This window comes from Rhinolophus sinicus, chromosome 16 (assembly GCF_057876585.1).
Source record: "Rhinolophus sinicus isolate RSI-liver-muscle chromosome 16, RSI-T2T, whole genome shotgun sequence".
NCBI lineage: Eukaryota > Metazoa > Chordata > Mammalia > Chiroptera > Rhinolophidae > Rhinolophus > Rhinolophus sinicus.
In genome coordinates, this window is record NC_142516.1 from 124,972,276 (window position 1) to 125,000,128 (window position 27,853).

Genomic DNA, 27,853 nt, shown 5'->3' on the forward strand with positions numbered 1-27,853 from the left:
GTTAGGCTTCAGCACTTAGCTTAAAATAAAATCAAAATAATAAAAAATAATCAAAATAATGCATTAATTGTTCAACTCAAGAATTTGAAAAAGAACACAAATTACAGAAAGCAAAAGGAAGAAATAAAGATGAGCATTGAAATGAATAAATTAATAAATAGACATTTGGCAAAAAAATAATAAATCCAAAATCTAATGCTTTTAAATGAAATAATAAAACCATGAATATCCTCTCCCCCCACCACCCGACCCCAGATGAGGGACAAAATACAAATACATAAAATTAAAAAAGAGAATAGGGGAATAACACAAAGATGGAGAAAATTAAAAGAAAACTCTGCGCTCAAATCTAAGCAAACATATGTGAAAACCTAAGGAATTACCATATATGAAGGTGAGAAGTTGTCTAGATACCAGACCCAGATAATTTCACAAATGAATTATTTTAAATCTTTAAGAAATAGGTCGTTCTAATACTTTAAATTTTTTTCTAGAGTAAGGAAAAATAATGCTTCCAATGTCTTATTATAAAGTCAACACAATACTCATACCCAAACTTGACAGTGATGGGATATCATGTGCACACAGTACTCACAAAAACAGCAGACCAGTTTTACTAATAAATCTAATGCAAAAATCTTAAATAAGATATTGATATGTTAATTAGGATTTTTTTTTTTCAACTGACACACTTTCTAACAGCTCATTGACCAGAGAGGAAAAGGTAGCTTTATTATAGAAGAAAGAAATCATTAAAATAGCTCAACAATGCAGAAGGGCATTGTGGGGAAATGGACTTTTGATCATGGCCTTTGGATCAACATTAGTGTTAGAAACACCAGCTGAAAGAGTGTTAAATCAGAATCAAGAGGTTGACCCCAGGTAAATTGGGTTTTCCCAGTCATAGAAAAGCAGGAGCAGAGGTTGCTCATAAACCCAAACTCTGACTCTGCTTTCTCCAACCTGGTAGAAGTTTCTTTTGTGAAAGCGAATCTTCTATTTAGGTAAGTTCTTCCAAAATGCTGATGTAAGCCTGCAAATACAGCTCCACTTCTTGTCCAAAATTCCATTAAGCTCTGAGAGGAACCATTGAGAAGGCTAAGCTGGTGCAATGACAGAAGCAGGAGGTAAGCTGTGAGGAGAAGAAAGGGAGAGAGATGGCTTACATTCTTCAGAGACTGAAAATGGAGTTTGTGAAGGGGAAGCAAAGACTACAGGGAAGATATGGGCTATAGCATCCTTGCAGTGACACCTGTCAGTCATAAAGAAACCCAGCCATGATTGGTGGCTGCTGACAAGTCCTGCACTAGTAAGAGATTAGAGCTGAAGTCATTAAATTGTCTCTGTGGGAGTTTAGCTGACTGTGTTCTGTTTAATCCTTTTAGGCAAACAGGTCCTTCTCACCAGGCCTTGGACAGAGACTCATGCCAATTTTGGCCTGAAATGCTGGCCAACTTGAGAAATTAAGCCAGGTATTCTGTGAGCACTGGGATTAAGTACGTGAGTTGTTTGTGAGGTGTGGAAAGCCAATTTGCTAATGGCACAGGTCTTCCATATAACTCCAGCCAAACACAAAGTTGACATAGGGAAAAAAAATCTTCAAGATGAGCATTTAGTGCAGCTTCATGGGAGCCAAGAGAAAAATAACAGCTACAACTGTTACCTTCACTCGGACTCTCCCAGAGGGACACGGGGGAGAAGCAGTTCTAGCACATGACCTGTGGGATCTGAGATTGAAGCTGGCCTTTTGAGGGAACAGGGCCAGAAGCTAGAGCTCTCCAGAGACAGTGGAGACTGCTCCTTTTCCTTCTGGGGGATGCCTGGCTCAGCCCCAGGAGCCACAGCAAGGGGCTGCTGGATTGTCAAATTTCAGAGAATGGGTTGAACGTCAATCTGGGTCTGACACAAGACTGTCAGCTGGTAGAGAATGTGAAGAGACTCTGAGGAATTTCTTTCCTAACTGGCTGTAAAAGGAAGAGACAAAGGTCAGCTTTTAATTGGTCAAGATCTGGAAGGCCCTGAGATCAATTTATTCTTTTATAAGTGTGGGCTTCTCATCCAACAATGACAAAGGTCTGTGTTTTGGATTTGCCACCAGGAAAGGTATACAGTAGTACTACCCTAAAGAAATGTGATGCCTCAAATGGAGTGTTAAATTTTCGAGTAGTCACATCAAGAGGCAAAAGGAGATGAACTTTGGGTGATACTGATATGTCACAGTAGGGTCATCCACTACAACAAACGTACCCTTCTGGTTTGGGACGTTGATAGTGGAAGAAACTGCGGGTGTCGGGATGGGGTAGATGGGTACTCTGTAGTTTCCGCTCGAGTTTGCTGTGAACCTAAAACTGCTCTAAAAAACAAAGTCTGTTTTTAGAAAAGTAAAAAGAAATAGAAAAATTAACTTTATTAATATATGTTATTGAACCAAAATACTATCATTTCACCATGTAATTAGGATACAAGCATTCAAATGAGATCTTGTACGTTATATTTTTACATAAGTCTTTGAATTCAGTACATCTCAATTCAGAGTAGCCTCGTTGACGTGTTTCATAGCCGCCTGTGGCTAGTGGTTACCGCGTTAGACAATGCCTTATTGGACACAAAGGATCACAGCACATGTTCCCTGCCCATCGACAGCTTATAAACTTGTACCCTTATCCTGTATACAGTGAAGTGGGGCGGGGGACTTGGTTGGAGAGACTTACCTGTTAGGACCCCACTGGAGAGAGATGGGAGCTTCTCCAGAGGGTGGGGCCAATGACTAGTACCAGGTAGGTTTTACACAGTTCTCTTCTTCTCAGGTTCTGGTTAAGTCATAACTTTGCCACCCAACCAGACCAATCATAACCATTCCTGATGGATTCCACAGGACAAGTTGGGCCAGTCCAAACTCACATAGTTCCTCTGACAGTATTTGCAAGGTCCCCATTCTGCATGGATTTGGAGGGACAGCACAAGGTAAGGAAAGAATGAAACTGACCCTGTGGATGGTCTCTGTACACTGACTTAGTTTAAGGATACTTATGAACGCATGACCAGAACCAGGGCCAGTAGCAGGACTGTTGCGGACACATCACTCTCGCCACTCCTGAAGGGAGATTTGGCCAATATCTCCATAACTTAGGCGTGTAATTCTTTAAATGCCTCAGCCCTTCCCATGCAGCCAGCCCCACATGAGGTGGCACACCTGAGCCAGCAAGCACCAGCTCTAATGGTCTCTGTGTTTGTCCCTCCAGAACTGCTCATCCCCAGGCCCTAAGCCCTGGCTCAGCAGCAGAGCTTATATATCTGCTTCTAGATTCCCCTTTGGATATTCTTGTCTCATTCACTGACCTTAGCTTCTTGCTCACCTCTGTGCTCTCCTGATTCTGCAATCTCTGGAGTATGGACAGGAATTTCTGTCTTCCACAAGGACTCTGGGAAGCCCTCACCAGCAAGGCTTGCCCAGGCCTTCCCTGGCAGTAGAGACAATTTGGTGTGGTGAAGTTCTGGCTAATCCCTGCCCCCAAAGTCCTGGGAAGTTCCTGTTAGAAGGGCCAAGTGTGAGTCTCACAGCCTGGCCCTCATCAAGGCCTCTCTGCCTCGCTCATCCTACTCTATCTCCAGCCTCTCAAGTGCTCTTCTCAAGTCTCTCTGAGCTGGTTGCCTCTTCCATATCCAAGCTAATGCGCTGAACTCAGAACACTAAACTTCATATCAGCAAATGCTCAAAATTCAGTGCCTAAAATGTGTTGATATCAACTTTCATGATATCTTTCAGTACTGATATTGCACAAACCCTGGAAGAGTTTTTCTTTCTGTGGGAACTAGATACTACCGATCTCTGTGTGATGAATTTTTGCAACAGATGCCCCCACCCTGATGCCAGCACATTAATGAGGATAAATTCTCCCCGGAAGGTTCTCAACTTTTATTCAAATGCTCTTTTCTCTGTGGTAATTTTTCTGTTTGCTAATATCAAAAGTTCCACTGCTTTGGAATTCAGAGGGGTTACCTACACTGAGATCTGTAACACAGGGGCTTTTCGGCCTAGAAAGTGTTTCATTCTTTTATCCCCTCTTCTTGAGGTTAGGTTAGTACAAAATGTCTGGTGTCCTGGAAGGGGTCCAGGTCAGCAGTGAGTTGGAAAGCTCCAGGATGGAGTTGGGTATTTGGCCAGGAGAGTGACAGGTACCCTTCTTTCCAAAAACATCAGGGGAGAGACAGCCGGTTCTCATTAAGGGTTGCTCCATGGCACTGCTGGTGGCCAGCTTGTCGTGATAAAAATGTGCCCCCATTCTTTCCAGTTGTAGTCATACCTCCTACCGTGATTTGGAGCAAGTGGCTTCTTCCTATCTGGCTTGGGTGGCTCACTTCTTAGTAAAATAAGAGGTGGGCCACACAAAGCTGTCACTTGACAGATAGTTTCAGCAGCCCTTTGAGTGCAAGCCAAGGCCTGCCATCAAGCAGAAAGCAAGTACAGATGCTCAAGTGGAATTCTACCGGACCGAGTCAGGACTTCGCAGGTGTTAGAAGGGCCCTTCCAATTGGTCGTCTGCACCGTGTGCTGTGCTAACCATACCTGGGTTGTGTTGTTGGGGCCCCTTGGAAGTGAGGGATTGAGAGACTAATATGTGCACAGGCACAAATGGGGTTGTTCAGACATTTCTGTACTTTCCAGGGTGTGTGTTCTATTAGGGTTTCCTGAGCGTACACCTGAGGGGAAGGTAAAGAGTTCTGCTATTACCTTCCTTCCATAAAAATCTACTGGTTTGGGTATCAGTGTTTGCTCAGTCCCAACTAAAGCAACATTTAAAAATGGAAACCCTGAGACATTTCTATTGTTCTGAATCAGATGCTCACCAATGCTGACATGTCCCAGCTTTCCACTAGGGGGAGATTCTAACTCAGCGCAGGCACCAGGAGGAGCTGCTATTGAAGAGACTGAACTGCAAAGAAACTGGATTTTTTCAAAAGATTTTTATTAAAATATAGCTATAAAATAATAATATAATATACAATATTATATTAGTTTCAGGTGTACACCATAGTTATTCAACATTTATGTACCTAAAGCAGTGATCACCGTAAGTGCAGCAGCCATCTGACACCGTACCACGCTGTCACAATATTATTGACTATATTCCCTATGCTGTACGTCACATCCCGGTGACTTATTTGCTTTATACCTAGAAATTTGGACTTCTTATTGCCCTTTCCCTTCCCCCTCTTTTTAAATTTATGAATTACAGATGACATTCAATATTATCTTACATTAGTAAAAGTTGTACAGTATAATAGTTAGGCATTTGTATAATTTAAGAAGTGATCCCCCTGACTAGTCTAGTACCCACCTAGCACTATACATAGTTATTATTATTTTATTGACTATATTCCCTATGCTTTACTTTATATCCCCATGACTATTTTGTATCTACCAATTTGTATTTCTTAATCCCGTCACCATTTTCATCCTGACCCCCAACACCCTCCCATCTATCACCCCAATAAATCTTGTACCCACCTGACACTATACATAGTTATTACGATATTATTGGCTATAATTCTTATGCTATATCTTACATCCCCATGACTATTTTGTAATAACCAGTTTGTACTTCTAATCCCTTCCCCTTTATCACCCATTCCCAACACCCCTCCCATTTAGCAACCATCAAAATGTTCTATGTATCTATGAATTTGTTTCTGTTTTGCTTGTTTGTTTTGTTCTTTAGGTTCCACAAATAAGTGAAATCACATCGCATCTGCCTTTCACTGCTTACTTCACTCAGCACAATACCCTTCAGGTCCATCCATGCCGCCACAGATGGTGAAAACCCATTCCCTTCCATGGCCAAGCAATATTCCATTGTATGTATGTACCACCTTCTCTTTATCCATTCTCCCATCGATGGACACCCAGGCTGCCTCCACATCTTGGCCATTTTAAAAAATACTGTAATGAACACATGGACGCGCAGGTCCCCTCAAAGTAGCGTTTTGGGTTTCTTCAGATAATTACCCAGAAGTGGGGTTACTGGGTCCTTCTTTGTCACTTGTTATAGCCTTTGTTGTCTTGTATAAGCATTGCTACCACAGTTTTTTTGTTTGTTTGTTTTTGTTTGTTTTTTTCATTTTCATGAAATAGCTTTTTCCCATCCCTTCACTTTCAGTTTGTGTGTGTCTTTCGATCTGAAGTGAATCTATCCTAGGCAGCATATGTACGGGTCTTGTTTTCTTATCTATTCTGCCACTCTATATTTTGACTGGAGCATTTAATCCATTTACATTTAAAGTAATTGTTGATACAGATGTAGTTATTGCCATTTTATTTTTCCTATTATTTATTTATTTATTTATTTATTTATTTATTTAGTCTTAAAGAATTCTATCTAAGATTCCTTGTTTGGTGGTGAGAAACTCCTTTAGCTTTTTCTTGTCTGGGAAGCTCTTTATCTGTCCTTTGATTCTAAATGATAGCTTTGCTGGGTACAGTAATCTTGGTTGTAGTTCCTTGTTTTTCATCACTTTGAATATTTTGTGCCAATCTCTGGCCTGCAAAGTTTCTGTTGAGAAATCAGCGGAGAGTGAGTATTATGGGTGCTGTCTTGTAAGTAACTAGATGCTTTTCTTTTGTTGCTTTTAAGATTCTCTCTTTGTCTTTAACCTTTGGCATTTTAATTATGATGTGTCTTGGTGTTGGCGTCTTTGAGTTTATCTTGTTTGGGGCTCTCTATGCTTCCTGGGCTTGTATATCTATTTCCTTCAGCAGGTTAGGGATGTTTTCTGCCATTATTTCTTCAAACAAGTTTTTGATTCCACGCTCTCTCTCTTCTCCTTCTGGTACCCCTCTGATGTGAATGTTGGTAGGCTTGATGTTGTTCCAGAGGTCCCTTAAACTCCTCATTTTTTTGGATTCTTTTTTCTTTTCACTGTTTTTTTTATTGGGTGTTTTCTGCTACCTTTACTTCTAAATCACTGATTCGATTCTCTGCTTCATGTAATCTACTGTTGATTCCCTCTAATGTATTCTTCATTTCAGTTACTGTAGCCTTTATTTCCGAGTGGTTCTTTTGTATGTTGTCTATGTCCATTTTTATGTTTCCTATCTCTTTGTTGAAGTTCTCCCTGAGATCACTGATCATCCTTATCACCAATGTTTGGACCTCTGCATCCATTTTTTTTTTTTTTTTAGGTCTTTTTCTGGAGCTTTGTTATGTTCTTTTATTTGAGAAATGTTTCTTTGTCTCTCCATTTTGGCTGCCTCCCTGTGTTTGTTTCTATGTAGGGCTGCTAATGTTTCCCAGTCTTAGTAGAGTGGCCTTATGTAGTAGGTGTGCTGTGGGGCCCAGTGGTGCAGTCTCCCTGGTCACTAAAGCCAGGTACTCGAGGTATGTCCCTTGTGTAGATTGTGTGTGCCCTCCTGTTGTAGTTAAGATTTGATTGCTATTTGCATGTCAATTGAAGGGATTGACCCTCAGGCTGATTGGTTGTGAGGACTGGCTGTGACCTCAGTGGAGGAGCTATTATGCAGGGGCTGACCCTACAGAGCAGGGTTCGCTTTAGCAGGGCTCTGATGCCTTCCCAGTCTGCCTGTCGGGCGGGGCGGGCTGCGGGGTCTCTGCTCCCGCTCCCCACACAAGAACGCAGGATATGGTGAGGCCAAAAAGGAACACCCACAGAGCCATAGGTAGGGGACTCATACCACTATGGTCTCACTGGAGGCTGGGCCCCCCGGATGACAAATGGCGCAGCGAGCAGGTTCCCCCACACTACACTGCCCTTTGGGTGTGTTGTCCTTGGAGGTGGTGGGGTAATGCTCCAGTTCAGTCCAAAGCTGGCCATTGGGACTGCCAGCCCCAGGGCCTCCTGGAAGGGGACCTGCTGTAGGCTAAGTTCAGCCGCTGTCTGTGCCCTGCCCAGGTCCACCTGGCATAAGCCACAAAGCAATCTGCAGATGGCCACCACCTGCATTTTGCTTATAGGTGCCTTGAGAGGCCAAGTTGTAAACCAAGGCCAGCTGTGGCTACTGCTGTGCTATGGCTACTCAACCAGAGATACAGGACATGCTGAATCCAGATGCTGCTTGTTTGGGTTTTGGGAGCCTTTGAAAGTTTCTAGGAAAGACTGCAGCCTGAGCCAAAGCAGGCCATTTATATGGAAAAGCCACTGGAGCAGCTTGGGTGTGGCCAAAAGTTGGGTGTGGCATAGTCTCAGGGAATCGCTAGGGTGGGGCAGATGAAAGGTGATAACCAGTTTGTTGGAGATTCAGACATAGCATCTGCATGTGTCTGCATGCCGAGAGAACGGGAGGGCTCAACAAAGAAACAATGGCTTCTGCCAGCTCCTCTGTCTGGGAGAAAGCTGTACCTCCAGCTCTCACCCTGAGACCAGACAACTCAGTTCCTTCCCGTATGTCCCTCGCAACTTTTGAGCTGCTGCCCCAGCACTGGAGCTCAGAGCAAGTGAGTCTGTCAGCAGGTAAGTCCATGCACCGGCCCTTTAAGAGGAGCTTCTAGGAGTGCTGCGCCCTCTGTCTCACTCAGCCACAATCTTTGCTGGTTTTCACAGCCAGAAATTATGAGGACTTTTCTCCCCTGCACTGAAACCCTGGGCTGGGGAGCTTGATGTGTGTGGCTGGGACCCCTCGCTTCTCAAAGGGGACCTCTGCAGCTGAGATATCCCTCCCAGTTTTTGATGGTCACACACGGGTGTGGGACCAGCCCATTCCGCGTCACTGCCCCTCCTCCCAGTCTTGAGGTGGCTTCTTCTGTATGTCCATAGTCATATGGCTTCGGTTCAGCTAGACTTCAGGTGATTCTCAATAAAGGTTGTTTCTGGTGATTCTGTGGTTTAGTTGTAATTTTTATGTAGTCCCAAGAGGAGCTGAACACAGCATTTACCTACTTGGCCATTTTGACTGGGAAAAATACAGAAATTGTATTTTGGTATGTGGAAACACAACTCTTTTCTATATATTGGCTTTGATATGATTTTGTAGTTAGATTTAATTTTGGTACTGTCAGTGTGGATGCTATATCTCCCCCTCCCCCCCCCTTTTTTTTGTAATTGAAAAAGCACAAACAATTTCTCTGCAGTACAGGGTATTTTTGTGTTTTTTTTCTCTTATCAAATAATACATGTAATCTTCCGTTCTCCCTGGGACTGAGCTGGGTGCCACACATAGTCAGATGAGTGGGTGGGCTCATTCTTCTTTATTTTTGGAAAGCTCAGTGTCAATTTCACAAGGGCCCAATGTCTGTTAGGACTTTCTGGAAACTGTGACCTTCTCATTCAGTCTCACCAGCAGCATACAGCTAAGCCTATTCAACACTAAATCTATTTCATACATTTATCATCTTCCCTCTATTAACTATATAGCTAAGAAGAAATGGGGTCATCCTTGCTTTCTGATTTTTTTTTTTTTTTTTTTACTTGTTGAAAACCCACGAGTGAAAGGTATTTACTTCTAGGGCAGTGATATGGTAATGCTCTATTCCAGTGGTAGGAGGGGCTGAGGTAATGGAAAGAGCATCATTCTAGAGCGAGAAGTTATGCTTCAATTTCTGCTGTGCCCCTCACTTATTGGTCCAAGGTTCTCAGTGTAACATTACCCCTTAGGCTTCCATTTTGATCAGTTAAATTGGGATAATAATGCCCATGTCCTAGGACTTTTAGGAAGATGGACAAAGATATGGAGGCGAGAAGGCAAAGCATAGTGACCGACACATGGTAGGTGTTCAATCCATTACTTTTCACTTTGGGTCAAGAAGCCTTTTTGCCATCTGGTCAGCTTTAAAGACAATCTTTTTCTAATGCTGTTTTCCTCGTATTACTGAATGACCTGTTCTTCTGATCAGTGTGAGATAGGAATGCCCTTGTACAGAGAAACGTGAAGTGGGCAAATTGAAAAGAGAAAGCCATCTGTTAGGAACAGAGAACATGATGTATTTGCAATCAAAATGGATTAGAACTGCTTCCCAAACCAGGTGGCCAACAGTACGTTGCCTCTGCCAACCCGAACTGCCTTTCTGCCCATGTATTGCTCATCTGGGTTTGCTCCAGAACCCAGTGCCACCCCCAGCAGGGATGCCTTCATCCTCTCTGGGTTTAGGGTCTTTGACCTCATCCCAAGATGATAAATATTGCAGTGCTTTGGTACGTGGTATTAAATTGGGTTTCTACTACCATAAAACTAAATTATAATTTTACACATTCCTTTGGATGCTCCCAGGATTTGATAAATGACTCTGTGAGCATCAACATCCAAGATTTCTTCACCCTCGGGGGCCTGGTTTACTGGTACCTGGCCACAAAATCCCAACAACAGGATAGATTTAAGTTGAAGATTTATTGCACTCTGTCTTCTTGGCTTCCCATTTGGTACAAGATGTGCATTCCAATGGAAACACATTGCTAAGCGTGGTTAGGCTGCGTGTAGCTTTATTACCTCAGTTCAGCTCCATTTTGGATAAGTGGGCTTTTGTGGGCTGGCCTGAGAACTTTGCCATTTTGTATAGATTTAACTATGGGATGTGAGACCCAAATTCTAAATGACTGTCTTACCAATTTTCAGAATTACCTTCTTACAAATTGGAAACACCCAGTTCTTTTGTAAAAGGCTGGAACCAGATCTATGATTCAGATAAGTAAGGACATTTCTAAATGACAGGTGGACCCACAGGAAATCTGTTTACAAGAGGGGTTGATAGGCCTCAGGAAGACAAGCAGGGACACACTTTGGTTCTTATATCATGAGTGCAAGTCAGAGAGCAACGTGACTCTGAGTAGAGACACTGCACTTCAGGCTATCCCCAGGGACCAGCAGCCATGTCTTAGAGAAAAAGGAAGGCAAAAGCAGAGAAATCCTAAAAGTGACATGCATTGGATGCAGCGCTGTAGCAGGGACACCAGTACTCTCAGTGTGGGCAGAGTGAGAGCCGGAAACATGAGCAGCACCCTTGACACAAGCATCCATGGGAGGTGTTGCCATTGTGAGCTGGAATAGGGAAGAGTACAAGCGACATTCTTACTGTCGTCGGGAAAGCCCATGGAGCACATGGGGCCTTCATTCATGATTGAAGAGGAGAAATGCCGGAGAAATGTGTTGTGAAGGTTGTTGTGACCATAGGTTTTACCACCAAACTGGTATGGACTAGGAAACATTTTTACATTTAAAAAAATGTAGGTGTGTGTGTATACTATGTGTACATGTGTGTTATATATTTGTGTGTGGCATATATATTTATATATATATATATATATATATATATATATATATATATATATATATATACACACGTGTACATATAACATAGCTGGTTGTAGCCAGACAGTAGCATTGAGGAACCCAGCAAATAAGAAAAGAAAAAAGCACCTTAGATCTTCAAAAGCAGAGAAGGGAGAGAGGGTGCAGACAGCCACAGTACACCAGAATGTGTCTTGTTTCTGGCATTCTCTCCCCAGTATTTGAGTGCTCACTCCTTTTTCTATCCTTCTGGCTTTTGACTCCAGGCTTCCCACACATGCTGGCTTTTGCCTGGTTTTGATTTCGCATGCATTCTGGTTTTGCATCTCATTGCTTACGCTAATATCTGATTCAGTCTCTGAGTCTGTCGATGTTTCAAACAGAATTTCCTGAAGGATTTCCACAAAGTACAGTTTTGAAAGTGTATAGTTTATAAAGAACAGAGATTTTTCCCTATATCCTAATTCCCAACCCCAGGCCTATACATAGAAAGTGACCAGTAAATATTTGCTTCATGAATAGATGACCAGTTCGGGGAATTCGGGTTAAATTTAAAAATAGATGCCTTTGATTATAGAACTTTAGCTCTTAATATGTTAAAAACCATTGAGAATGAGGCTCAATCTAAATCTCATGCCTTATATAAAAATTAACTCACAACGGATTATGAATTTAAATGTAAAACTAGAACTATGTATTACATTTAAACAAATCTAAATGTAAAAGTAAAACTATAAAACTTTCAGAAGGAAACATAGGAGAAAATCCTGAGAACTGTGTGCCTGAAAGATTCTTAGAGATGATACCAGAAACAGTCCATAAAAGAAAAAGTAAATTGGACTTCATCAAAATTTAAAAGCTTTCGTGCTGTGAAAGATCCAATTAAAAAAATGAAAAGGCAACCTAACAGCCTGGAAGTAAACATTTGCAAACCACATATCTAACAAAGGACTAGAATCTAGAATGTAGAAAGAACTCTCAAACTCAACAGTAATAAAACAAAAAAATCCAATTATAAAATGAGCAAAAGACATAAACAAACATTTCACAGAAGAGGAGATACAGATAAATAATAAGCACACAAAAGAGATATTCAACATCATTAGCTATTAGGGAACTGAAAATTACAATTGCAATGAGGTATCACTGCATACCTGTTAGAACAGCTAAAGTGAAAAACAAGGATAATGTTGGTGAAGATGCAGAAAAAGTGGACCCTGGAGGGAATATAAAATGATACATTGGCAGTTTCTTATATAACTAAACATGCAACTACTATTCCAAGTAACTACATTCTTGGGCATTTATCTTGGAGAAATGGAAATTTATGTTGATATAAAAACCTATACACAAATGTTCATAGCATCTTTACTCATAGTCAGAAACTGGAAACAACCCAAATATCCTTCAGTCAGTGAATAGTTAAGCAAACTATGGTACATGCATACCATGGAATATTAATTACTCAGCAATATAAGGGAATAAGCTCTTGATACATGCAACAGCCTGGACCAAACTTAAGGATATTATGCCAAGTGAAAAGAGTCAATCTCAAAGGTTACATGTTGTATGACTCCATTTATATAACATTCTTGACATAACAAAATTATAAATGTGTAGAGCTGATTACTGGTTGACAGAAGACAAATGGAAGGTTGTGAATACAAAGGGGGAACATAAAGGAGCCCCTTTCTGGAGATGGAATTGTTCTGTTCCATCTTGATTGTGGTCATGGTGACATGAATTTATACACAGGATAAAATTGCATAAAAGGATAAGCACACACCCACAAATGAAAGCATGTAAAAAATGGGGAAAACTGAATAAGGCCTGTAATTCAGTTAATAGTGGTGTACCAGTGTCAATTTCCCAGTTGACATTGTGCTACAGCTACATAAATGACCCCATGGGGGAAGTTGGGTGAAAGATACATGGAACTATCTGTACTATTGTGCAACTTCCTATGAATTTTTAATTATTTCAAAATACAAAACTTAAAAAAGCATTTAAAATATCCAAGAAAGGGCTTTAACCATGAGACCCTTTGTTCCCGGAGCATCAGGTAGAATTAGTGTTCTACAGAACACTTGGGAAATGCATGTCAAAGAAACTGGATTCTGGACCAACTGTCAGTGTTCCCATTGTTCTGATAACCCAGCCCCAGACCTGCCAATCTTTACTTCCATCTATAGCTAAGCTGGCCCCAGAGTCCTGTCTCACAGAGTTGGTTTTGTTTGAAAGCGGTTTCTGGAAAGGTTGCATCTTGGTTCATTTCTAGTTTTTGCTTTGCCTCAGCCTGTGCTATCAAGCTTCTGCCCCAATGTGTGTCAGTCTGTGACAAGTGCCATGCCTCTTCCATAGAGCCTAATGAGAGGTGACACAGGTGAATGTGAGGATAGTGACAGCCAAGAGTCTGGAGGAAACAGATTCATTGTTGCCTGCTCTCAGAAGGTATTATGACATGAACAGAAGCTGTGAATGGACCTGGAAGAAGTCGTTTCTGGGGAAGTAGATCTTCAGTGTGTGTATATTTGGTTTGATATCTTTATCTCTATTGGCACACAACCTACATTCACGGTGGCCATAAAAATCACTTGAGGAAGCCCTGTTACTGCGCTGTTATGTCAGAATACTGAGGGATGCGACTCACCAGGTGATATGGATGCAGGAGATTCTGGGACCACACTTTCTTCTATGGTATCACTTTTCAAAAAATCATTAGTTAAGAACCTTGTTACTTGCAATTCATATTACATGAAGTATTTAAAACTGATAACCTCTACCCACTCACACTAGCACATGTATTTGCCAAATGATTTTTTCATTCCCTTGCACAGCACTCAGAAAGAAACCAATGTAGAGGGTGTGTGTGTGTGTGAGTGAGTATTGAAAAATAAAGGGTAAAAATCATTTCCGACTTATTGGAATCTCAACAGCATTTGTGATATTCCCAGGGCTCTGGGGAATAAGGAGATTTTTATTTTGTTTTGCTTGATTATGGTAGAGGCATCATTAGGGACAGTGTGAGCGTTACCGTCTGAGCTCTGCAAAAGCTTAGGGGTGTTTTTAGAATCTAGATTTTAATTGACCAAAAAGAAATTCTAACAAATGAGTCTTATGGACTTGGTAACTTGTTTACTATTGGATATTCTGGCTTCTCTTTAGTAGCCCCATGGGAGCCATAACACAAGGACAGCACAGCTTTATGAAAATGAAGCAGACTCTTTAGTGATCCGAGGTAATATAGTAGGATGGTCCTGGTGGCGTACATCCTGACGTGACCTTGGACGCCTCGCTGCGAGTGTCCTTGACAATGGTGATCCATATCAGCCATTGTTAGCAATAGGGCAAAATCTAATAAAAAGTATGATCGATTTTATAGCCCTTCCAACCACCTTCCCCTAACAAGGAGTTTTCTGGGTTTCTTTGGGTCCTATGATCTCGTTAGGTTGATTTAGATCAGTGATCTCCAAAATGGGGTGCTCAGTATTGATCCACTGGGGTGCAGAAGAAAATGCTAGAACTTTCATTTATATTTAGTTTTATCTAAAAAATAAAACAGTTTAACTTAACTAATACTAATATGTATGTTAGAATTGGCACCCTCACTTAGTCTATGTGTCCCAAATGCAGTCATGGGACCCCTGTAGTATTCCTAGTATCTTAGGGAAACAGTGAAGACTCTTTGATCGAGGCGGTTGATGACAGCCTCTCATTTCGCCACGAGCTGTCAGGGTATTGAGAGATGTTGCAGTAGATACTTTCCTGATGAAGTGGAATCTTGTCATCTAGTTTTAACTAAATTAATCTTCACAAAATGAGCAATTGGTTTAAAACAATTCCTTCAAGGAATTGGCTATGTCTTTACCACAGAAAACTCTCTCCTAGGAAATGTCCAAATGACCCAAATAGTCCATTGAAGATAGTACGTAATAATGGAAACACAAGAGAATGTCAAGAAAATGGAAGAGCTGGCATTTTCCCTGCTCCCTGAATGAGCTCTTCATCTGTCCACATCAGGGAGTATTTTAAAAATCAGAGATGACCTATTGGATTTGAAAAGAAGTTGGCCAATCTGTGAGAAAGTGTTTTTTGGTGAAATGCATGTTACGAAAAGAACAATTTGAAGTGGATATTTGGAAACATTTCCATGTTTGCGTGATTTTATTTTTACCTGAAAAAAAGATTGTGTCATCGATAAAATTTTTCATATTTGTACACTTAAAGAAACTATCAAAAAGCTATTGTAAATTTCTCTGAACAGAGTTTTAGTGTTTTTTGAACCTATTTACTAATCGCACAAAAATGTGATTAGGGAGAGCAACTGACGTCAGAGAAAATGAAATTCAGCAACAGAATTTAAACAAAAATCGTTGTGTAATCAGTGGAGTAGAGTGAAAATGAACATCTAAAGGGGCACTTCTTCCACCTGGTTCTATGCATCTTTGTGAGGGAACTTTTTCAGTTTCAATGAGCAATAAAGCCAAGAATCGAAGAAAGTAAAAATAAGAGAGGGAGGGAAGAAACTGCACCTATAACCTGAAGTATAATAGAATCATGGCACCACAAGAATTATACCAATATATTTTCAAATAATGAAGCATATTCAAGCATATCATTCTCACTAAAAATTATTGAGTTCCATAGTGAGGGAAAAGTTTTGTTAACTTTTTGTTAAAAGTTTTGTCAATAAATTACTTCAGAATATGCATATATATTTTGAGATATAACTATGACCTTTGTCTCAAACTTTTAAAAACAATGGACATGTGCAAGGAGCTCTTCAAAGTAGGTAGAGGGTGGACAGATGCAGAGGCCAAAGGTGGGATATGTCATAAGGAATCTAGGATGTGACATTTTAAGGTGACAGAACTGCGATGCCAAGATTCTCAAGTCTTTGAAGACGTTTTTCAAGGTCTGAGTATAGAGATCCTAAACATCAGGCATCAGGAGTAGAAAAAGACAAATATTGTTTGTTAGCTATATTTTAATAAAAATCTTTTTAAAAAGACATTATGAGTTATATAAAAATCTATGGGTGGACCTGAGGAGTGTTTATGAGCAACAGGATGAAAATCAAGATGTTAAGAAATCTTTCTAATCATAAGTGCTTTTAAAATAAAATTGCACTGTTAAGTACTACAGCCTCTTTGGCGCTTTGAAAAACAATGCACAGCACTGGATGCTTTCACCTTGACCACTGTATTAGTCAGCTCAGCCGCCACCAAGGAGCACAAACTGTGTGACTTCCACAACATAAATTTATTTTCTCACAATTCTAGTAGGTAGAAGTTTGAGATCCAGGTGTTGATGGGTTGGTTCCTTCTGAGGGCAATGAAGTATGAAACTATGTTCAACAAAGTAAATTTTAAAGATCTTATTGGCTTTATTCAATGATTTATGAGTTGGGCAGCATGCAGTCTAGCAAACAGAAAGGAGCTTCAAGGAGCTTTCAAAATGTAAGACCTTTACAGGCAGAAGGGAACAGGAACAAGTGCAAAAAGCAGGTTGACTATGGCAAGGTTAGTTTACTTGTAGGGATGGCAAGGGTCTATCAGACAGATTACCTAATTAATACTCATCAAGTGATTCTTGATTGACTGGTTTAAGATTCCATTTCTGGGAGAGCTGACATTGTAATTAAGTAAGTCTCAGATTGGTGTGAGGCTTAGCATAAGTGGCTTCATTTGGGGCCTGTTGTCTTGTTTTTAGCAGAGGGAAGGCTCTGTTTTATGTTTCTCTCCCAGCTTCTGATGGTTTCCTGGCAACCTTCGGTATTCCTTGTAGATGGCTGTATCCTCCCTATGTCTTCACATCATTTTTTTCTCTCAGTGTATCTGTGTCTGTGTCCAAATGTCCCCTTTTTATAAAGACACCAGTCATTGGATTAGAGGTCCATTCTATTCCACTATGACCTCATCGTAATGAATTACATTTGCAATAACCCACTTTCCACATAAAGTCACACTGTGAGATACTGGGGGTGAGGACTTCAACATATGAATTCGGAGGGGATATAGTTCAATCCATACCAACCAAGACTATGTAAAAATAACAATCCACCTCCTTCATTTCTTTTAAAAGTGTGACTTTGGTCAAGGGCTGGGATTTGTAAAGCTTGCAGTTCTGCAATACTATCAAGGAATCACATCTGCTCTTAATTGCCCCATATGCAATCTCCATCCTGTACCCAAGTGTGGTACTCCATAGATAGAAACTGACCAGAAATATTCTGAGGCAAAAACCAGTTATATAATTTACATTCCTGTCCCTGTCCCTAGCCATGCCTCCCCATGGCTGGTTTCTCTTTTCCATGTGTTATACCCTTTGCTCTTCTAAAGCTCCAGATAAAAAATTTCAGACCAGACAGCATTTCAGGGTATCTGTACCATCTGTGAAATATCTTCCCAAAAGAACAGTGAAAGGAAGAACTTAAAAGGTCATATTTCAATAAGATTTTTCATTCTGAACATACCAAAAATGGGATTTTAAAAAAAGTCTTGCCCTTTATTTGCTTTCATTTTCAATATGAATAAAGAAGTTGTCCTTACCCCAGGGAAGGAGGATGCTTTTCTTCAAAATACTGTAGCTAGAAATATAACACTAGGCAGTTGTAAATCCTTAGTGTAGGTGATAAACAGAAAGCATTCTGATGCATTTTATGATCCATGGGGATGAAAATCTTCCACAACCATCAAGTGTTGCTTTTGGTATTCATGTGAATGAATAGTGGTTTGAATAAGGAGAAAGGCCTTGGACACAGCCAGCAGCTCCTGGAGCAGGAGAGGTGACTCAGCTTCCATATGTAATTTCCAACTAGAAATTACAAGCAGAAAATGTGAATTGAACTGAAATTTGCAAACCAAAAACGGTTTTCCTAAAATATTAAAATAACCCAATCTGAACCCAGTAGAGAAATAGTAGAACTGTAAGCCTCTTGATTGGTGGAAGATACTTTAAAAATGTGAAACTTTGAGGCGCTCACTGAGAGACAGAGTGAGCAATGGTCATGGGTGCAACTTTCCTCAAAGATAGGAGCCACACCAGATGTGTCTGACTGAAGACTGTGACATGCATGGGTGGTACACATGGGGACCTTTCAGGCTTCTTCCAACCTTGTGATTCTATGTCTCTAAACTCTGGGTGGTAAAGACATTCATAGGCCCAAATATGGCAGAGTGAAGGAGTCTGGCCCAGAAATCTAAAAGCCTTTCCCTCCTCCAGCTCTGCACTGAAGGATTCAGTTCTGGGAGTCAAAGAAAAACAGGGAGTTGACATCCAAAAAAAAATTTTATTGAATATCTACACAAAATTGGATGAGCCATTTATCCTTTCCATAGGAAAAGTAGAGTGGTCTACCCCCAGAGACTAACTCTTAAGTCCATCTTTTGGAGGATAAAAGGGGTTTAAACCTTTCCAACATGTATAGAAGTATTAGGAGTTAGACAAGCTCCATTTGTTCTCAAATGCGAAAATAAACACCTCGATGGTTCTTACAATAAGAGGCAGCTTTTGTCATTGCTCCCAAGATAAATAAGCCCTACGGAAGGGACAGAAGGTCACTTTTTCAGTGCGTGTGCCATTTAAAATCAAGAAGGAAAAAGGTGGCAAGTATAGGGGAGGGGAAATTTCCCCTTTCCCCTCTGAGTTCTTCTGGTTAGTTTAATAATCAAATTAAGATGAGACAGATTCATAGGAGAAAATAACCAAATTTAATTATGTGTGTATGTACAGGGCTTCGATAAGAACATACGAGTAGAGCTGGAGGACAAATCAGGCAGTTAAGGCGTATGCCGTCTTGAGTTAAGGAGAAAGAGGGGTTGTAGTTTGGGACTTCAAAGAGGAGAAAGACAACTCAGATGGAGATAAAAAAGCAAATGTTTGGTAAACAAATGTTTGCTGGGCCGTCTTCCACAATGGGATGCAGAAAGGACTTGGATCAAACAAGGGCCTTGCTAGGTGCCTCCTTCCTGTCTATCACACACTAGTTCATATTAAATAATAGTTATCTGTGACGCTAGCTCCCTTCCTGCAGCAGGTCCTCTATCTAAATATGTTAAGGCAGTTAGGGAGAAGGTCAAAGGTTCTTCTTGACTCTTCTGTTTCCTAAAAATAACCAGATTAAACTAACTAATATCCCCAAAAAGACATATTTGGGGATGGCAAACTCTGCTCCCCCTCACCAGTGTTTGTTAATTATATCCCTCCTGCGATTGGACTAGTATCTGGGAAGCCAATCCACTATGTTTTTAATTGTGGTAAAATACACATAACATAAAATTTACCCACAAAATGTTAACCATTTGTAAGTATACAATTCAGTGGCATGAAGTACATTCAACAATATCTTGCTACTATCCGCTACCTAAATTTTGTCATCATTTCCAAAAGTCTGTCATTATCCCAAACAGAAACGCTCCACTTCCTCTTTCATCCAAAAGAAGTCATGTGCAAATTGTCTTACTCCCTCCTCTCCAAGTTCAAGCACTGCCTCAATCCTGAGGTGCCTTCTACCCAGGAATAATGAAAGGTGCTAAGAACAGGTGGCACCCACCGTAACCACACAACCATCCCAGCTAAGGTCCCTTGACCTGTGTGGGACTGGGACCAAGCTGCACCACGCTGACAGAGAGAACACACTCAAAGCCTATGCCCCTATTTTTCCAGAACACTGCCTCCTCCACATGGCCTGCTCGTTGTGTGCTGAGATGAGCGCTCAATTAATTTTAACGATGTCGTAAACTAGATAATCGGAAAATAAAACAGATCAGTCTGCTTTCAGTCTTAGGGGTTAATGACAATGGACATACGATAAATAAACAATGTTAAGGCTGAAAAATGACTCCTTCCTCTTGGTTCTCTGTCTGGACTGGGCTTTTAAAGCACCAGTGGCTGTTTGTTTAAAAGGCAGCAGTAAATCTTTGACATTAGAACGGACAGAGCAAGCAGGCCTGCTCCCAGGTCTCGGCTTCCCTGAACCACTTTGGCTTTTCCACCCCAAACCCTGGGAATGGCTAACACTGCTTCTGCCTTTGGGGTGAGGAAGGGATTATGGGCAGGAAGACTTCTTTTAATCACTCAGGTCTCCTACAGTAGAGGATCAGCTTTGACAAGATATTTGTTGTAGCTGCGCCACTGCTACTTCTCACCTTCAGGTACTCAGACCACATGATAACACTTGTATATTTTTGTCTTTGGTGGCTCCGCGGCTGTGATAATATCATAGGTCTGTTTCATTCGTCTCTGGGAGATAAATTGAGTGACTGGACTTGTGAGTTCCAACTCTTGTTACTGATGGAGAAAGTGAGGCTTGGTGCATTAAGTGACTAACTCTAAAATAACCAGTTAGTTAAAACCTCAAACCTTACCTGTTGGCTAGTTTATAGGTGCTTCCTTTTCCTGAAGTTAGGGTTAGGGTTAGAAGACCAAAACTTGGGACTGACTATGGTGAGAACCACCAGAGACACTAAGCTAACAGCTTGAGACCATGGAACCAGAAACTGGACACAATATTCTGAATAACAGAATTCCAGAACTGAAAACAATCTTGAGGATTCTTTTAGACCAGTGAGCCTCAAACAATTCATGCTGGTTAAAATACAGATCCCTAGGCCCTTCCCTAACCTGTTCATTCAGAATTTCTTGGATGTGGGAATGTAGAAATCTGTACGTTTTAATAGCTTTACTGGTTATTCTGGTGCTGTACCAAGTACATGAAATAGTGATTACATTGATCAATCCCCCCAGAGAAGATGCATGAGAGAGTCCCCTCTTGGTGCTGGACTTGCGCTCCTATAAATACAGCCTGGGACAGCATTAGCATTTTCAATGATGGAATCATTGTGGGGAATCATAATTGAGTTTGGGATCAGAGAATATTCTCAAGTCCTTTTCTCATGAATCACCATCATATTTATTCTTGAATCTCTAAAGGCACAACACAGGGATGAGATTGAAAAAACTAGAAGCATAATTTAAGCCTAGTTAGTTTAGTCTGCCCTCCTTTTATTGTTAAAATCAATGGTGTTTCCATCTCATCATAGGGATCAAATTATAACACAAGCAGGAAGTAGGCCTCGTGCTAGAGCACAGTTCACATTTCAATTTAATTCAACAAATGTTTAATGAGCCAGAAATTCAGCCTATTATGTAAGTGCTAGACACTTAATATGTAAATACATAACTCATATACAAGATAGAATTGATATTCACCACCAGAAAGATGCAAAGTGTTATGCACGTCTGAAGCAGACAAAGATCACATCTTGTTGAAGGCAGGCTGAGGACAGAGAAGGGCCATTTGGGGAGAGATCCCATTTGAGCTAGAGCTTAAAATACCATCAGCATAGATGGGCCAAGGAAGGCATTTCATAACAGAAAACCTTGTGGGCCAAGTAATGAATGTAAGAAATACTGCGGGTGGGGGTGGTCATAGAATAGTCCATTTTAATCCTAAAAACGTGTGTTAGAGCAAGTGCATGGAGAGTCTTTGAGCTAAAGAATTTGGATTTCATTTTCCAGAAGTGGGGAGTCATTAAAGGCTCTGGAGCAGAGGAGTGGCCATGTGGGACAGACTTGAAGCCAGGGGAGACTGAAGTCATGACTTCCTGTCGAGAGGTAGGAGGTCATAAAATATTGATTAAGTCCGAACAGTTGGAAACAACCTGCATTGGTTTCCTATGGCTGCTGTAACAAATTACCACACACTTTGTGGCTTGAAACAACAGATATTTATTCTCTTACAGTTGTGGAGGTCTGAAGTCCAAAATCTGTTTCACTGGGCCAAAATCAAGGGGCCTCTAGAGGAGAATTTGTTTCCTTGTATTTTCCAGCTTCTAGATCTGCATTGCTTTGCTCTTGGCCCCTTCTGAAACAAGCATGTATTGTTTTGTAATTAAAATAAAGTCTCAAAGATTTGCCAATCCGTAAGATGATATCAGGAATAATGGAGAATGAAAGACGACTCACAGCCTTGCAGCCTGGGTGACAGAGGATGGCGAGGCTACTAGCAGACATGTGGGCAGGAGAAGCTAGTTTGGGGAAGATGACATTTCTTTCAGATGTGTTTGTCCTTTTAGGCAAGCCCACTAGTACTTGGCTTTTAGTCTGTGTGACATGAAACTTCCAGGATTTCTGTCTAATCAGTCACTAGGAAGAAATCTCCTTTTGCAGAACCAAGACCGTTCAGCAGTTCTCAATTTCCACTTGACAGTCTCCTCTGTGCATTCACAGATCTCTGACATTGGAGCCTGGCTCTAATGAGATGTGGCAATGGCCCCTTTGCTCTGGCCCCTCATCAGCCTGGGCAGCACTGAGATCGATCCCCTGGGAAGTTCTGTTGTAGTTCTGCTCAAAGATGGAGCGGGGAAGGAATGATTGGCAGTGGTCTCACTGAGAGTGGGCCCAGGGTCTTCCCTACTGCCCGATGAACAGGTTCTACTCTGTCCCTTCCCCAGAGGAGACTGGGACCTCCCGTCCTGCCTCCAGTGGCCCCTCCTGCAGCAACAGTAATTGAGTAAGTGAGGGGTCAAGACAGGCCTTTGGAGAAGGGCCCAAGAAGGGGCTGGGAGCAGAGCTAAGGGGCCTGTATGAGCAGGTGCCCATTCCTGATCTCAGTGAAAAACCTTTTTGCAAAAAGAACCCTAGACCCAAAAGGAAGAGGCCAGATACTTTCATGGCTATTAACTCACACAAGTAATCCATTAGCTCAATAAGTAACCTCTGGACTTCTGTTGGGCTAGACTCTCCAACCTCTCTTCTCAGTCCAGTGTTTTGGGCACTGAGTGGGTCTCCTTTGGAGATTAAAAGATAAACAATTATGGCCTCTTTTCAAAGTGTACTTTGGTTTACACATTTGTAGGAGGCTGAGAAATGGCCCCCAACTATCCCTGGAACCTATAAATATTACCATTTGGGGGGAAAATATCTTAGCAGATGTGTTAAGGACCTTGAGATGGAGGAGACATCCTGGATCATCCAGGTGGGTTCTAAATGCCATCCTAAATGTCTTCATAAGAGAGAAAACAGGGACATTTCACCACGCACATGCACGCACACACACACAAGAGAAGGTGGTGTGAAGAAGCAGTAGACAGAGATTCAGAGATACTGGCTTTGAGGATTGGATTGATGTAGCCACACACCAAGAAATGCAAGCAGCCATAAGAAGCTGAAAAAGGCAAAGAACAGATGGTCTTCCAGAGTCTCTGGAGGATGTACAGCCCACTAAGACCTTGATTTGGGTCAGTGATACCAGTTTCAGACTTCTGGCCTCCCAAGTTGTGAGAGGACAAATTTCTGTTGCTTTAAACCTTCAAGTTTGTGGTAATTTGTTTCAGCAGCCTCAGGAAACTAATACAGTGTGCAAGGCCACCTTGGGTCTGTGTGTCCTAGAAGCACTCACTACGTCCTTGACAGGTCCTCTTGACACAGCTTGCAGTTTGTCAGGTAGCCCTGGGACTCTTCTAATTAAAGGTTCCTACTCCAAGTACCTGTAGTCTGAAAAGACAATGAGAAGAGAGTCAAAAGACCCACATGGCTTTGAACAAGTCAATCCATTGATCTGAATAATGGTTCCCCAATCCGACGACCACAGGGACCACATTTCCTACGTCTTGGTTCCTTTGTGGCTAGAATAGTGCTAGGCACATCCATGGTACACACTCATTGTTTGCTGAATAAATAATATGTAAATTATTGTTATCTTTCCCTGTCTATCTCACAGGGTTGTTTCTTGTGGTGCCTAAATTAAAAATTTTTAAGTATTTTGAAAATTGCAATGCAATACACAAAAATTAGGTATTGTTATCTGATAGATGTATGTCTCTCTAAACTGAATTATTTGGAATGAGCAAGTTACAGATGCGACCTAGATGGCCAGAAGCCATATCTCCTATGCACAGGTAATGTTAATATGCAGACAGGAACACAATCCACTTTTCTAAATGTTTAATTTGCTTCCAAATAAATTAGCTAACCAGGAATAGATAGTGTTCTTTAAGTAAGTGGTGGCCATTTATTTAATTAAATTACACAAAACTGTGATTGAATTATATTTAGAAGTTAGATAAAGAGAAGAGATGGGGATAGGGAGAAGAGAGAGGTGTTTTGTTTTGTTTTTTTAATTAAATAGTTTATTTGTGGACATGTGTGCAAAATTGTTGCTGGATATCAGACATAACAGCTCATCTCAGGAACCACTCCCATTTTAAGATTACCTGGGAAACAGTGTTATCTTGATGCTCTTTGCACACTGCTGTAATGTCTCCAAGAATGATTGAAATTTTGAAGTGATTGTCAAGACCATAGTAAGTCTGCAGACTGGAAAATCCAGGAGAAAAATAATGATCTCTTAACAGGAATAGGAGTGAGGTTTAGAATATTCTACTCAAAGATCTCTTTGTTCTCATTGCCAGTTAAGGAAGATGGGAAGAACTATGGAAGAAAGCAAGTGCTTTTTGCTGAATAGCCTCATAGATGGGTTACAACTAACAGAAAGGGAAATCTAGGCTTAAAGTGGTGTTCCCAGGGGCCCAGATGGCATTGTTGCAGCAGGTTCCGGGGGCCAAACCAGAGGGGTCCAGCTAGACCTGTAGGAGACGAAGCCCTGGATAATAGCCCAGTGACTGGCAGGCAGGGTCTGTCACCCTGCCCGAGACATTCACCAATCATGGATGCTGTGGATGTGAAGTAATAGATGTTGACTTCAGCATAAGGCAAAAGATTGGAGGGATGATTTTGAATGCTCAGGATCATTAGAGAGAGTGAAAGGATCCAGGAGAGGATGGGAGAACTAATCCAAAAGAAGGGACAAAAAGAAATGAACCCAAGGAGGCAGAGATGCAACTTAGTGCTACAAGTTTGGTGAGAATAAGAGAATATGCCAGCAGGAGAGAAAAGATGGAAAATCCGTATCAGCGTAGAGTATATGAGTACAGAGGCCAGATGTAATATGAAGGTAAAGTTTGGGCGTCCCTTGCACCCAAAGACCTCTTTCTAAGGGTCTACAAAGGACTGACAATGAATTCATATGATCATATGATTGGTAAAATTTGGGGACGAGGGAGATGTTTTAACTGAAATTAGTTAAGGTTGATGACTGTCCCTATTCCAGTGGTCCTTCTCCCTATTTACCCATTTATCAGGTGGCCCTGGAATGCCCATGGTCCTTCTAGAGATCTGGCTGAGGGGAATTTGATTTGGTGATACATTTAGTCTGGGGTTAATGGAATATCTTAATGTGGTTTTCAGTAATTTCCATGAATAGTCATTCCATGTAAGAATGGCTTTCAGGAGCATACCTGCAACTGAGTGTGTTGACTTACCCAACATTGTAACACAGAGATACAGGGCCAGAGGTCACATCGAGATTTGAACAAGTTCTCTGGTAATGGGCAGGAAAGGATCTGGATAGTGGAGAAGGAAGAAATGTTTGAAAGGTTTGGAGCCATAGCTAATCATCAGACAAGTAACTGAAGCAGAGGATTTGATTTTCATCGATGCCAATCAAAATGCAAGTTTCTCTTTGTCATGCAGGGCGGCCTGCAGGGTCTCTGCTCCCGCTCCCTGCACAAGAATGCAGGATGTGGCTAGGCCCAAAAGGAACACCCACAGAGCCATAAGTAGGGGAGTCATATCACTATATTCTCTCTGCAATCCGCTCTTGTTAGCTCAGCCGCCATCTTCTTGCTAACCCCCATTTGCTGCTAGCGTAGCCACAGCAGTTATATTAGTGGCCAATGGCTCACTGGTTACAGCTGACGGCCAACTAGCCACAGTTGATGGCCATCGAATCACAGTTGATGACTGTTTACTACCTGAGCCAGCACCTGTCTACATGAGGCTGAGAGCCTGGAAACTACTTTCTGGGGCTCTGTCCTCACACTCTTGTCAGGAATGTACTCAGTGATGCAACATATACAACTATAAACTCACTCTATGTATTCTTCCTTTTTTCATGGGAATTGCATGAAACAGAATTTATCAGAAATCTGTTTGTAGGACCCAAACTTGAAGCAATATTATAAACAGCAAGTATGCCTGTGTGTGATGTTGTCTCTTTTATTCAATCCAACTACTAATAATAAGAAACTAATCCTGATTATCGCTAGCAGAGGAAAGACCAAATTATCTTGCTATTCTCTCTATAAAAAAAGATATCCCAATATTGTTGTCATATAAAGAAGTAATCAAAGAGTAGGCAGCCAAAAAATTTAGGGAAAATGTATTGTAAAGTTGTTTCAGGCAATCATATAATAAAAAGATTGCTATTTTTATGAGTTTTAAGGTGAGTTCATATTAGCTTTTTAAAATGTGTGATTGTCGTTTCACATTCTAAATATATAATCATGTTTGTATCTAATTTTGAATGCATATTTATATATTCCTCTTCTTAAAGAAGACCCATGAAATTAAATAAGCTTCAGGATCGACATCACCTGGCCCCACCCCTGACTGAAGAGAAGGGTTCGGAGGAGGAATTAGCAGCACGTAGCCTGGAAAGTAATGGAGAGGATTCACAGGGCCGCTGATGAGAAGGTACCCTTTATCAGTCTAGGAGGAGAAAGTTACATGGCTGGCAGCTAGCTGCTCGCAGGAGAAGATGGAAGTGGCTGATGAGTGGGTGTGCTCAAGCATAGGGTGTGGCAATGGACAGATCAAGGGGTGAAACCATCTGATACAGTCTTTCCTGGTCTGGAATTTCCAGGAAGTGGGTAAGGTTTCCTGTTTGAAGCAGCAGGGCTGTCCCAGAATCCTGAAATCAAACCAGGTCTTACTTCCTAACAAGGTAATGACTCTTAAGAAAACTCAAGGAAAGGGATAGTCAGTAAAACCTAACTCCTAAAATTCTGGAGAAAGTGTAGCTCTAATCCCATGATGCACTGGGCCTTTCAATGGCCCTAAGGAACTTTTATTCTTAAAGTTTTGAGATTTGTTTCCCCCAAATTTTATCACAGGCAAGCATAGAATGACATCCATAATAGGGTACAGCAACCCATTACACCTTAGCTTCCCTGAGAATTAGTGCTCAGGAGCAAATTCAAATTAATTATCTGGCTACATGATGGCAGGAGTAACCTTTAAAATGGACGCAATGACCATGATTTACGTAATCTATTTAATCATTTTTCAATAGAATTAATATTTAGAAAGCAAGTGGGGAGAAATAAATTATGTCTTATAGCTTTTCACAAACACCAGGCTCAGCTCACAAAAGAATAAAATTAACATTATCCAAGGTATAGAACATATCAGGTGCCTGAAGCAATGAATTAGATTACAGGGATAATTAACAACCCTTACACGGTCTTCTTGTTACATGAATTCATCCAGAAAGTAAATAAACAGTGACACACACAAGAAACAGATTTTATCCATCACTCTCCTTGTGGAATCCAGAGGTTTCCTGACCTGATAAGACATTATGAGCTATTTGACAGGTGTGTGTAATAAATATCGAGATCATTTGTTTAAAGATCTACCAGGGATATATCTAGAACAGAAGGAACAGGCTGAAAATGAGCCAAATAAAATTTAATTTAAACCTGGGTACATTTCTTATCATTTTCTTCATTTAGGTTCCATTTTGGGCAGGACATGTGTATTGTAGTTTGCTTTCTA